This window comes from Pseudonaja textilis, chromosome 4 (genome assembly GCF_049901715.1).
Source record: "Pseudonaja textilis isolate UNSWEBS1 chromosome 4, rPseTex1.2, whole genome shotgun sequence".
NCBI lineage: Eukaryota > Metazoa > Chordata > Lepidosauria > Squamata > Elapidae > Pseudonaja > Pseudonaja textilis.
In genome coordinates this window covers 83,732,252-83,745,080 of record NC_141993.1, presented here as the reverse complement: position 1 = coordinate 83,745,080, position 12,829 = coordinate 83,732,252, and the positions used below count along the sequence as shown (strand labels likewise).

Genomic DNA, 12,829 nt, shown 5'->3' with positions numbered 1-12,829 from the left:
TTTTAACCTTTTGGTATATGCACAATTCCTGCTCCCTCCCTCTTTCTAATCACTTTGAAATCAAAACCAGGGAGTTGGGATTAGCTCTCGTTCCAAATATGTCCAAGTGGTGGATTAACAGGTAAGATGAGAAATGTCCTGCTCTGTGAGCAAGGAACATGTGCAAACAGGTGGGTGCATTCCCAGAACTTTGATGGGGGCTTTATCACTTCCTTTTACCGTGTAATTTCATATTTTTAAACATGGGGATGGTGTTGGTGGTGGAATTCAGTGATGGTGCCAGGTATTCATTTTTAGGCAATTCACATTTTGATTTCCAGCATGAACTCAAATCCTATCAAGCTGCCACTTAAAAACTATAAACAAGAGAAAAATCTCTCTTGATTCTTTTCTGATTCTTTACCTCCATAGTTACATTTAAGGCAGTATTGCCTTTTTAGATATTAATTATCTATGCAGAAATTATGAACAACGTATTTGAGATGTATTTTTCTGCTAATTATTTTCTCTTGGTCTTTAGTCACTTTCAATAAATTCTAACTTTGACTGAATGTATAAGACCTTTAATAACTAAAACAAATATTGATATATTTCAGGAAGTAAATTTTGGCTTTGCTAAGTGAGATTTAAATTCAGGGCTTTTCCAATATATGAACATTGTGATTTTGGGGGTGGGCTCATGTTATTTGTTCATCCCAACACCCTCACTTTAGCAAGCAAAATCTTCCAAAAACCCCCCACAAGAATGCAATTTTGCCTAAATATTTGCATTTGCTATTTTAAATAAATGCATATTTTAAAAAATAAGTAAGGTGGTATAAGACCCAATATTTGTTTGTCTGTTTGACTAATACCTCAGTTTTCTATCCAAAAAATCTTATTAAGGTCAACATGACCACCACAACAAAGTTTACTAAAGTAAAACAAAATATAATTAAACTGGACATTTATATATAAAATAAAATGACTTAAATATTTGAAAAATTTTGTTTGGAAGGACAATATTTTTTTTTCAAAGGAGGAAAAGAGAAAATCAACATACTCCATGGAATTATTCTGTTCCTGTGAATTCAAATGTTTATGACAGTTGTATTTTTTTAAAAAATCAGAATTTGTTACCAATATCTTGGTTTGTAGCAATCAGGCACTAAGTGTGCTGGTTTTCAAGTATAATTTAGTCATTAGAAAGTTGAACTAGTACCGGTAGGAAAAAGGAAACTTAGATTCAAATCTCTAACTGCACATATTACTGGGTGACCAGAAGTGGTATTCAGCAGGTTCTGACCAGTTCTGGAGAACCGGTAGTGGAAATTTTGAGTAGTTTGGAGAACTGGCAAATCCCACCTCTGACTGGCCCTGCCCCCATCTATTCTCCGCCTCCCGAGTCCCAGCTGATTGGCTGGGTGTTCTTTTGTTGCCCTGCACAGGAGAACGGAGCTGGAAAGTAGGTTAGTGGGGTGGGGAGGGAATTGGATTTTGCAGTATCCTCCCCCTGCCACGCCCACCAAGCCACACCCACAGAACTGGTAGTAAAAAAATTTGAATCCTACCACTGTGGGTGACTTTGTATTTTTCTTTTTTCACAGCACGATATTACTGTGAGGTTAAAAATGAAGGATGACCCCTTGTACACCAACTTTAGTTTCTAGAGAAAAGAGAGGACATGCATAATAAATAATCAGACAAATAAATATCTCCTCCCTTTTAAACTGTACCCAGAAAATAATGACAACTGCTGTAAATCTTTCAGTACGTGGACATTTTATCTGACATAAATTTTCTGAACTCTTCCTGGCCAAACAAGCAACAGGGCAAATGGCAGATTAGTGCAAATTTGAAGATGGAGGAGCATTGTATGATTTGAGGAATATGATTAGGAGACTGGAGACTAAAACATATGAAGAACGGTTGCAGGAACTGAGTATGTCTAGTTTAATGAAAAGGAGGACTAGGGGTGACATGATAGCAGTTTTCCAATATATCGGGGGTTGCCTCAAAGAAGAGGGAGTCAAGCTCTTCTCCAAAGCACCTGAGAGCAGGAGAAGAAGCAATGGGTGGAAACTAATCAAGGAGAAATCAAACCTAGAACTAAGAAGAAATTCCATGATAGTTAGAACAATTAATCTGGATTAGCCTCCAGAAATTGTGGATGCTCCAACACTGGAAGTTTTTAAGAAGAGATTGGGCAGCCATTTGTCTGAAATGCTGTAGTGTTTCCTGCTTGAGTAGGAGATTAGACTAGATGATCTCCAAGGTCCCTTCCAACTCTTATTCTGTTATATCCATTCTCTGTTCATATTGCCTACTGGTATTCTCTTTCTGAACATTTAATTTCTCCCACCTAGCCTGGATTTTCTCAGCCTTCCCTTTCCTCTTGATCCATTCACTCCTCCATCCTATATTTACCTCCACTTTGGTCTTCATTTTACCTATACAACTATTGTATTCATTCTGAAGCCTTCTCTCACTACATTGTACCATGCACACTTCTTAATTCTCCATAGCTGAGGCCATCTTCATTGCTGGCTATAAATATGAATAATTTTCAGCAAATATTCTCACTGCACTAAACTTATTTTTGTTACTCCTGGTTTTCGCAACTTTCTCTTCCTTAGAATAAAGAAGGCAGAATCATACTTTTGTAAAAAAACCCTTTTTGGTTTCTTATCATAAACATTCATTCCTTGTTACAGATCATGTATTGCATTTTTATTAATATTCATTCTTTTTAATAATCTGTTGTTTCATTTGAAAATAAACATTCTGTTGCAAAGTACACACAAATTATTCTATTTAGTTTTCACCATTTATTTATAAGCCAGTGCATTTTCTCTATCAACCAATGATCTTCTGGGCAATGATGTTAACACTCTGGAGTGCTTTCCTATCTGCCATTGTGCAATTGACAAACCCTACAGAGGTGCAGTAAGTTAGGATACACTCTGTGGTGCAGTGGTAGAATGTCACCAGCAGTTTCTCATTCAGTTGTTGTTTCCTGAGAAGCCTCAGGCAGTACAATCTCTGCTGGGCCCTTTTGACCAGTGCTGCAATGTGAGCACCCCAGGTCAGGTCCTCTTTTATGGTATCACCCAGAAACTTAAAACTGGCCATTGATAAGCAAGGGCTGGATGTCTGATCTGTTCCTTCTATAATCCACTTTGGGACCACCATGACCTGGATGACTGAGAATCTCCATAGACATTTCATTCTGTGACTGTTTCATCTTTGGCAATAAAATCAAAATGCTTTTAGATTTATAGTATTCATTTCTCATCCAGGGGTACATACGGCCATCCATAAAATTATGTTTAAACCAGATATTTGAAGCAGACCTTTTGAAACAGCAGGTATTCACAAGTCGTTAATCTTATTGATTCTTGAGTCTGCTATGGGGTCAGTCACATTTTCTGTACTCTCTCAGTGTGTTCTGGTCCATGCACTCATGTGACCTAACAAATAATTCCTCCTCTAGATGATATTCATTCAGAATATCGCACAATGATTTCGAGATCAGTTCCTAATGCTTCTATTATCAACATTCACTGGAGCAGTATATGCAGCAGTCACAAATCTATGGATTCTTACTTTCAGCCACACACAACAACATGTGACATCAATTCACATTTTCTGATGTATATTTCATTCATAATTAAAGCTACATCTTCACTTCTCTGCAGACGTTCATCAACTTCAGGCTGCTTTCATTCAGCTGTTATAGTTTTCTTTCCTTGAGTATGTTTCTCTTTCATTTAATTAATTTATTAATTGTTCATCCATAGCAGAGGTGGTATTCAGCAGGGTCTGACCAATTCTGGAGGAAATTTTGAGTAGTTCAGAGTACCGGCAAATACCACCTCTGACTGCCCCCCGCCCATCTATTCTCTGCCTCCCGAGTCCCAGCTGATCAGCTGGGTCTTCTTTGGTTGCCCTGCACAGGAGAACAGAGCTGGGAAGCAGGTTAGTGGGGTGGGGAGAGAATGAGGATTTTACAGCATCCTTCCCCTGCCACGCACACCCACAGAACCAGTAGTAAAAAAAAAAAAAATTGAATCCCATCACTGGTCCATAGTCATCACTAGATAGACCAATAAATATTGACCTCCATTCCTTATAACATATTTGGTTAAGAGGTTTTCATAGAGCCCTTTTCCCCCAGTAAGATAAAGCTTTAGTTCTACCCGTGTCTCATATGGCATTCCTTGCTAAGAATAAATGCATGATACCATGCATTTTTGTCAGCGGTTTAATGTAATGTTTAATTTATTGTTAATTTCATATGGAATATGGCATCCAGTTTTGGTTCACCCATTACAAAAATAAATGTTGAGACTTTGGAAAAAGTGCAGAGAAGAACAACTAAGATGATTAAAGGCTTGGAGACTAAACATATGAGTGATTGCAGGAATTAGGTATGGCCAGTCTAGAGATAAGTAGGACCAGGGTGACATAATTGCAGTATTCCAGTATTTGAGGAGCTGCCACAAAGAAGAGGGGGTCAACTTATTTTCCAAAGCACCAGAAGGCAGGACCAGAAGCAATGGAGGGAAACTAATCAAGGAGAGAAGCAACCTGGAATTAAGGAGAAACTTAAGAACAATTGATCAGTGGATCAGCTTTGCCTTCAGAAGTTGCAGGTGCTGGGGTTTTTAAAAACTGGGGTTTTTAAGAAGAGATTGAACAATCATTTTTCTGAAATGGTATCAGGTTTCCTGCTTGATCAGGGGGTTAGATAGAAGATCTCCAAGGTCCCTTCCAATTCTATTCTGATTGCTTGATTGCTTGAAAATTCACCCAGTTCTATGGAGCAGTGTTTTACTGACTGTAACATTTATAGCTGTCTCTGAATCTGATTCCATAAAATAAAACCCAAGCTTGTAAAATGTAATCTGGAAATCTCAACATTTCTTCGCTAAATATGTACACAGTTGTGAATCTTTTATCTATAAGAAAATGAGGCCTTCAGCTTCTGCTTTCATGCAGTCATAAGTCTTTCTCTCTATATGTGCCATTCATCTGAATAGTTGCTTTATCAATGCAACTGTAAGGTTCGATATACAAATACAACAATTTATTTATATTAAATTTGTTTTGCAGCCCTCCCCTCATGGGATGACTCTGGGCAGCTGACAACATTAAATGCACAGGCCAATGAAAATTGCTGCTGAACTTTCCAGGTCAATACAAAAGCAGATGGTCGTAGAGCAGGAGGACAATTAAATGTTTAAGCTCATTAAATTTTGTTCCTTTTCAGCGCAAAAGATGACAGAGCTGCCCCATTTTGTCAATGCCATTTTTACAAATCCACCAAATTCAACTTCCCCAGAGTGCTATCGACACCCACAAACACGCCCACAAAATTGGGCTGATGTTCTTTTCCACGGCTTTTTAGATCTTGGTATGCAGTTGCTTAAATAAATATAAATAGATACCAAAATATATATCTGAAAAGGCCAGTTATCTTCCACTTTTTTTATTGTTTGTTTCATGCTGTACAGAGTTTCTTTCAGATAACTGTTCTTTTAAAACTTTCTTTTGCGGATTGATTTTGCCGAAGAAAAGGGGGAAAAAATAATAATAATAAAAAAGCTTCTGCCCACTTAACCCTCGGCCTTCAAGTTGTTAATGTTTTGCGTTTTGCTCTGATACACAGCAAAATTGATTCTTTTAAGAGGTGGTCTTCCCCTCCTTCTTGGTATTTTTGTCCTCTTTTTCATGGTGCTACAGCTACTCTCTTTTGCCTGGCTATTTCCTCTAACAGAAGATTCATTTAAGTGATCTGTATTGTGTTATTATCTTTCTCTGATGCTGTGGTTTTAGTGCAAAGGCAGTTTATCTTATTAAAGTTATACTCTTTGGGAGAAACTCATTTAAGTGTGACCTACTGCATTACTTCCAAGCCCTTTTGCGTGCTGTATTGGACATTGGAGGGCTGTCGATGCCTGTAGTGCATTCAAGCAAGGGCCCTTTCAAATGCTATTTTGATAATTTTCATTCAGTTTAAAGAGCTCTTCTGTGTAAAGACTACAAATATTTGAACAACAGTTTCAAAATACATCCATGTGAAGGTTTAGGTCCATGTACGTAGAGAGAGAGAAGGGAAGGAAGGAAGGAAGGAAGGAAGGAAGGAAGGAAGGAAGGAAGGAAGGAAGGAAGGAAGGAAGGAAGGAAGGAAGGAAGGAAGGAAGGAAGGAAGGAAAAGAGGGAGGGAAGGAGATAGGAAGGTAGGTGTTATGTCCTGAGGACTCTAGGAGTTCTCACTCAGGTCCATTCACTTTGCGGGGGCGTTCTCCCCTTTACCCCATTGGTTGGTTCTCCCCAGCAGCCAGCTATAAAAGCAGGCTGCGGGGTCCCACCAGTCGCTGATCGCTGCGAGCCAGTTCCAGGCGTGGCAAGCACGGTCAGCCCTTTATTGTTATAATAAAGTATTGTTGCACTCATGCTCTGGTTCAGCCTCTCTTTTCCCAAACTTAACACTGGCGACGAGGATGGGATGGCTACCAGAAGCACCATGCAACCGCTGAGTCACTAGCCGCCGATCCGCAGCCAGAGAGAGCGATCGGTCGGCGATAAGAGCAACGCTGATCCGCAGCCAGAGAGAGCGGTCAGCAAGCAAAAAGAGCAAACAAAAAGAGCAAACGCTGGTCCGCTGACAGAGAAAGCGGCCAGCAAGCAATCGAAGCGAACACTGATCCGCAGCCAGAGAGAGCGGTCAGAACGAAAAGTTAGAAGCATCTGTAGCCGCTTGTTAGCCCAGCTACAGGGAAAGTGAAGCGCTGCGAGCCGCAGCCGCTCATTGTTTAGGCGCGAAATTCAAATGGCTGTCATTTGAATTTCAAACCTAAAAGGCACAGCACGGTGCCGTAGTCAAGTCACTGACGCCCACACAGGCGCGAATTTTAACGCCACCAACTGCTGACGGCCAAACGTGGCTAACCCAGAGAGAGAGAGAGGATTGCGAAAAGCCTCTCCAGAGCTGAAATCACTTGCCTGCCACAGGCACTAGAACATTTTTCTGCTGCCCCAGAGAGATTTTTTCCACAGGTTGTTCTACCGGCCCCATCACCATGAACTCCAATCCAGTCTTCCCAGCGTTCAAACCGGATGAGGAGAAGTGAGAATCATACAAGAACCGCTTTAACCATTATATCGATGCAATTGGGCTTGCTGATGCTGGAGAACATCGGAAAAAATCGTATTTCCTGATCTACTGTGGAGCCATCGTCTTCGATACTGCCACAGCCCTCATGGCTCCACGTGCGTTGAAAAACGTTCCTTGGTCAGAGCTACTTGAAATCCTCACTAACCACTATTCTCCCAGGCCCTCACAGATTGCCAGGAGATTCACCTTCCGTATGAGGAAGCAAGCGGACAAGGAAACCATTAATCAGTATATGGCCGCTCTCAGAACAGCAGCATTGCATTGTGGGTTTGGAACCTACCTGGAGGACATGCTCCTCGATCAACTAGTCTGCGGGGTCAAGGACCTACACCTTCAAAGGCGCCTCCTCGCGAAAAAAGACCTCAATCTCGCACAAGCAGTCGAGGAGGCCTTAGCAGCAGAATTGGCAGCGCACTCAGCCACCGAAATCCATGGCCCGACTGCCAAGCTGACATCAATTCCAGTCCACTCTGAAGAGGTGGTAACAGAGGAATCCCTGAGTGACGAAAACGACGTCCACCGCCTCTCCAACAACAGACGGCCGCAGGTAGGAGCCAAACAAGAAAACATAGGTCCACCCAAGCACATCACCCTGTGCCTAGCCTGTGGTGGATCTCATCTGAGGGCCACCTGCAAGTTTAAAGGAGCTACCTGCAATAACTGCCATAAAAGGGGGCACATCGCGAGAGTCTGCCAAGCCCCTCAAAGCTCAACACAAAGGCACCCCCCCGTCTCACACTCGGGGTCGCAGAGGCAAGTATTGAACTGTCGCACACATCACCGTGCCAAGCACACTTGCCACACTGTTAGTAAAATATCTCTCTCCGTTTACTTAGAAGGTAAACCGTGCCGCATGGAGGTTGACACAGGGTCAGCGCTCTCAATTATCTCGTGGAACACCCTCAAGAGGCTCCAGCCCAGCCTATCAACTAGCCGGCTCCAGAAGTGCCAGTTTAGCCTGAAGGACTACCAGGGGAGGACCATTCCGGTAATCGGCAGAGGCAAGTTCCTTGTCAGTTTTAAAGCTTTTAAAGGTCACCTACCTCTAGTGGTAGTTAACGGCAATCTCCCTACCTTATTGGGGCTCGATTAGTTTCCCCATCTCGGCCTAGGGCTAACAGGAGTCCATGCTGTCTCAACCTCAGACACTGACTACTTATTCGCTGATTACTCAGATGTATTCAGCGATGAGTTGGGGTGTTATAACGGTACCCCAATATCGTTCTCAGTCGACCCCCAGGCAGTCCCAATCAGGCTAAAACCGTGTAGGGTCCCATTCGCTATTCGGCCAAAATTAGATGCTGAATTGGATAAACTATTAAAACAAGGGGTCATTGAGCCAACAGATTTCGCCAAATGGGAGACGCCCATTGTCACACCCTCAAAAAGACGGTAGCCTGAGAATTTGCTCGGACTACAAGACCACAATCAATAAGTTTCTACAAGTTAGCGCTTACCCAGTGCCCGTCATTCAGCATTTATTACACACTTTTGAACCTGGCAGCATTTTTGCCAAATTGGACATGTCTCAAGCGTATCAACAGTTCCCTGTTGACAACCAAACAGCGGAACTCCAGACCATTGTCACTCACAGGGGTGCTTTCAGATGCAAGCGTCTCCAATTTGGCGTAAGTGTTGCCCCTGGTATCTTTCAATCCCTCATGGAGCGGATTTTACAGGGCCTCCCTGGAGTAGTACCCTACTTCGACGACATCTTAGTCTCGGCCAGGGACAGACCCCAACTCTTCCAGAGAGTTCGAGCAGTGTTAGAGAGGTTCAGACAGCATGGCCTCAAATTGAAAAAAGAAAAATGCGCCATTGCCACTAGACAGGTGGACTTTCTGGGTTATAAAATTGATGCCTCAGGCATTCACCCCCTGGAGTCCAAGGTTAAGGCAATTCACGAGGCACCCACTCCAACCTCCAAAACTGAACTACAGGCCTTCTTGGGGCTATTAAACTTTACGCGTCTTTCTTGCCCCATAAAGCATCAGTAGCTGAACCCCTACACAGATTACTGGATAAAAAGTCACCTTGGCACTGGGGGCACAAAGAAGACCATGCTTTTCACGCCATGAAATCACTACTCACGTCAGAGGCGGTGCTTATTCAATTCGACCCCAACCTTCCTTTAGTGCTGGCAGCAGACGCATCCCCCTTTGGAATTGGGGCAGTATTAAGCCACAGGCTTCCCAATGGCGCCGAGGCTCCCATTGCCTTTTTCTCCAGAACGCTCTCCGCAACAGAGCGTAATTACAGCCAGATCGATAAGGAAGCTCTAGCAGCTGTTGCAGCAGTGAAAAAATTTCACGAATTTCTTTTTGGCCATTTTTTTGAGCTGGTCACAGACCACAAGCCCCTCCTGGGTCTACTAGCTGGGGACAAACAGACCCCTCAAGTCCTTTCCCCTAGGATGACGAGATGGACCCTCTTCCTAGCAGCCTACTCCTACAGACTCATACACCGGCCAGGTAAAACATTGTCCCACGCTGACGCTCTCAGGCGCTGTCCCTTGCCGGCCCCGGCTGAAGACCCTGCTCCTGTCCACGCTATTTTCGAGGTAACACAATTGGACCTCCCCATCACTGCCCTTGACATTGCTGCTAAAACCAAGGCAGACAAAACGCTCGCCCAGGTGCTCGACTGGGTGAGGAGGGGGTGGCCGGGTGGCAATGTTGAAAACAAATTCTCACCTTTCAAGACCCGCATGCAGGAGCTGTCCAGTTTGCAGGGCTGTCTACTGTGGGGCACTCGAGTGGTCATCCCGACCTTACTGCGTACCCGAGTCCTGGAGGCGTTGCACGAGGGACACCCTGGCATCGTGAGAATGAAGGCATTAGCACGCAGCTACGTATGGTGGCCAGGCCTCGACGAGGACGTTGTCAGATGGGTAAGTTCCTGCAACATTTGCCAGGAATCCCGTCCTGCTCCTCCTATTGCCACCCCTACTAAATGGGAGAGCGCCAGCGCTCCGTGGTCCAGAATTCACATCGACCTGGCTGGCCCCTTGCATGGGAAGATGTTCCTAGTGGTCGTGGACGCCTATTCTAAATGGATTGACGTTGCACAGCTATCCACGACCACCACACAAGCAATCACCAACGTATTAACACGCCTGTTTGTTACACACGGGCTACCCGACTCCATTGTCTCCGACAATGGCCCACAGTTCGCATCAACCAAGTTCAGCCGTTTCGCTGCCAACCTGGGTATCCGCCACATTTTCACAGCCCCATTTCATCCTGCCAGTAATGGATTGGCTGAAAGGGCCGTCAGGACCACTAAAGAAGCCCTGGCTAGGTTCAGTAAGGATGACTGGCACCACAAACTCTCGCGTTTCCTGATGAGCCACCATTCAACTCCATGTTCAGTCACCAACAAGTCCCCAGCTGAGCTCCTGATGGGCAGGCGTCTGAGGACTGTATTGGACAGACTTCACCCACAATACTGCCCTGACTCTCCCCTCACTTCCACATCGGGGGTTAGACATTTTATCTTACAGGAGCCAGTATTCGCGAGGAACTTCGCTGGTGACCCCCTGTGGATCCCGGGCGAGATCGTGGCCATCACCGGACCAAGGTCGTATCGGGTCAGACTGGAGGACGGCCGGGTCTGGAGAAGGCACCTGGACCAGCTGCGTAGGCGCCTCAGCACCCACACTAGCAGGGACCCAGAATCACAAAGCGACGGGAGATCTCAGCATCAACCCCACATCCACATCCTTCCCGGCGACCAGTACACACCAACAGTCAGACCAGAAAACCCGAGCACGGACAGCGGCGCCCAGACGGTGGACCAGCCCGATCCAGTCTACGGGAGCACGTCCCCAGTGACCAACCCTACGAGTCCCGGGCCTGCCCGAACCGAGGGGCACGTTGGTGACACTCACCCGGCTCTGCCTTCCCAGACAGACTCTGAGCGGACAGTCAGCGTTCCAGAGCTGCGCCGTTCCGGGCGCCAACATAAACCTCCTGCCTACCTCAAAGACTATGCGTGTTCGCATCTGGGGGGAAGGGGTGTTATGTCCTGAGGACTCTAGGAGTTCTCACTCAGGTCCATTCACTTTGCGGGGGCGTTCTCCCCTTTACCCCATTGGTTGGTTCTCCCCAGCAGCCAGCTATAAAAGCAGGCTGCGGGGTCCCACCAGTCGCTGATCGCTGCGAGCCAGTTCCAGGCGTGGCAAGCACGGTCAGCCCTTTATTGTTATAATAAAGTATTGTTGCACTCATGCTCTGGTTCAGCCTCTCTTTTCCCAAACTTAACAGTAGGAAAAGAGGGAGAGAAGGAATTTTGATTTTTACCTTTATTGTCATTGCATTCCACGAATACAATGAAATTTGAAAGCTCCTGCAGCACAGTGCCCCAAACACCACATCACAATCATACAACAAGTATTTAACAATTAAAATAATAATAATTAAAAACTAAAAACTATCTAAAACATTTAGTAAGTTAAATACTTTAAAAATGCCACTGTATACATAGGAGATGAGGAAGAAGGAAGGAAGGAGGGAGGGAGGGAGGGAGGAAGAAGGGTGAAAAGAAGAGAGAGAGGAAGATGGGAAGGAAGAAAGGAAGGACTTAAAAGTTTTGTTGGAAGGATGACTGCCAAATTGCTAAACAATATAGCTTGGTTCTCCAAGAACTTAACGGCAGTATTTGCATATAGAATAAAGCTTCTGCTTGAGATTATTCGCAAGTGGTTCTAGTTGCTTCCGGCTGACACTGCCCAATGATCTCTGTGCTGATTCTTCAATGGTGAATCTCCTAGAATCTGTAAGTCTTATATTGCCTTAGACTCAGTGGTGGGCTGCATCCAGTTTAACAATCGGTAATCGTGTGCTTTGCACGCGCATGCACAGCATTCAAAAACCACCCATTTTAAGCTCAAAAACTTACCTTCTATGTCAGAGCTGGTGAATAAAACAGCTGAGGCGTGGCAATCCGCTGTGCTGCACGAATCAGCTGAGCTAACAAAACAGGGAAATATAGGACAGGAAAGGGAAAAGGTTGGTGGGCGGGGCCAACTGCTCACTGGAACTACCGGTTTACTAGAGTTGGTCCGAACTGGTAGTAGCCACCACTGCTGAGACTCCCTAGTCCTTTCTTCTTCTCACCCTTTTCCCAACTTTTTCTCAACTTCCCTAATCTGCACGCATGTGACTCTCTGTATGCTAAGCCTGTTATTTATTCTCTCAGATATTTCTTAGCCTCCAGTTGTCACCCACAGGTATGGCTTGCATGTCTGGGAGGCCATATCCCAGGACGACAGATAGTGTTTCCTTCTCCATTTTGTCACAGCTGCACTGCGAAATATTAATTTAGCTTTCCTCTGTTTTTCATATCAGCATATGTTGTGGCAATCAAGTTTTCTGTTTGGGAAAACTTTGCTTCCATTGACAATGCTTTCAAGCATGCATTATTCATAGCTACCTCTGCAGCATATGTTCTTTATCGTTTTTATTCTTCAACTTCCACCATGTATGTGTAAAATACAGTGTAGGTAAATAGGATTTTGTCCTGAAGGACTCACAGGAGAAGGAACTAAGGAAGAGACAACTTCTTAGTAGCTAAATGTCTATGGAGATTCTCAGCTATCCAGGTCATGGTTGTCCCAAAGGTGCTTTTTCAAGAGGCAACTGGACTTTCTGGTTTTTCTTTGAAGACGTT

At 44.5% G+C, this 12,829-nt stretch overlaps 1 long non-coding RNA gene across 6 annotated transcripts in view; it reads right to left on the bottom strand.

Moving 5' to 3' along the window:
- Positions 1-12,135, bottom strand: part of LOC148125904 (uncharacterized) — a 93,082-nt gene extending 80,947 nt beyond the window's left edge. For 5 of the 6 annotated variants that reach the window (XR_015743639.1, XR_015743638.1, XR_015743637.1 and 2 more), the window contains exon 1: positions 12,059-12,135. This is a non-coding gene — a long non-coding RNA (uncharacterized LOC148125904). Of the gene's footprint in view, positions 1-1,550; positions 1,646-12,058 lie in introns of all 6 variants that reach the window. The other variant, XR_015743641.1, reaches the window with a different exon arrangement.
- Positions 12,136-12,829: the final 694 nt, after the last annotated feature.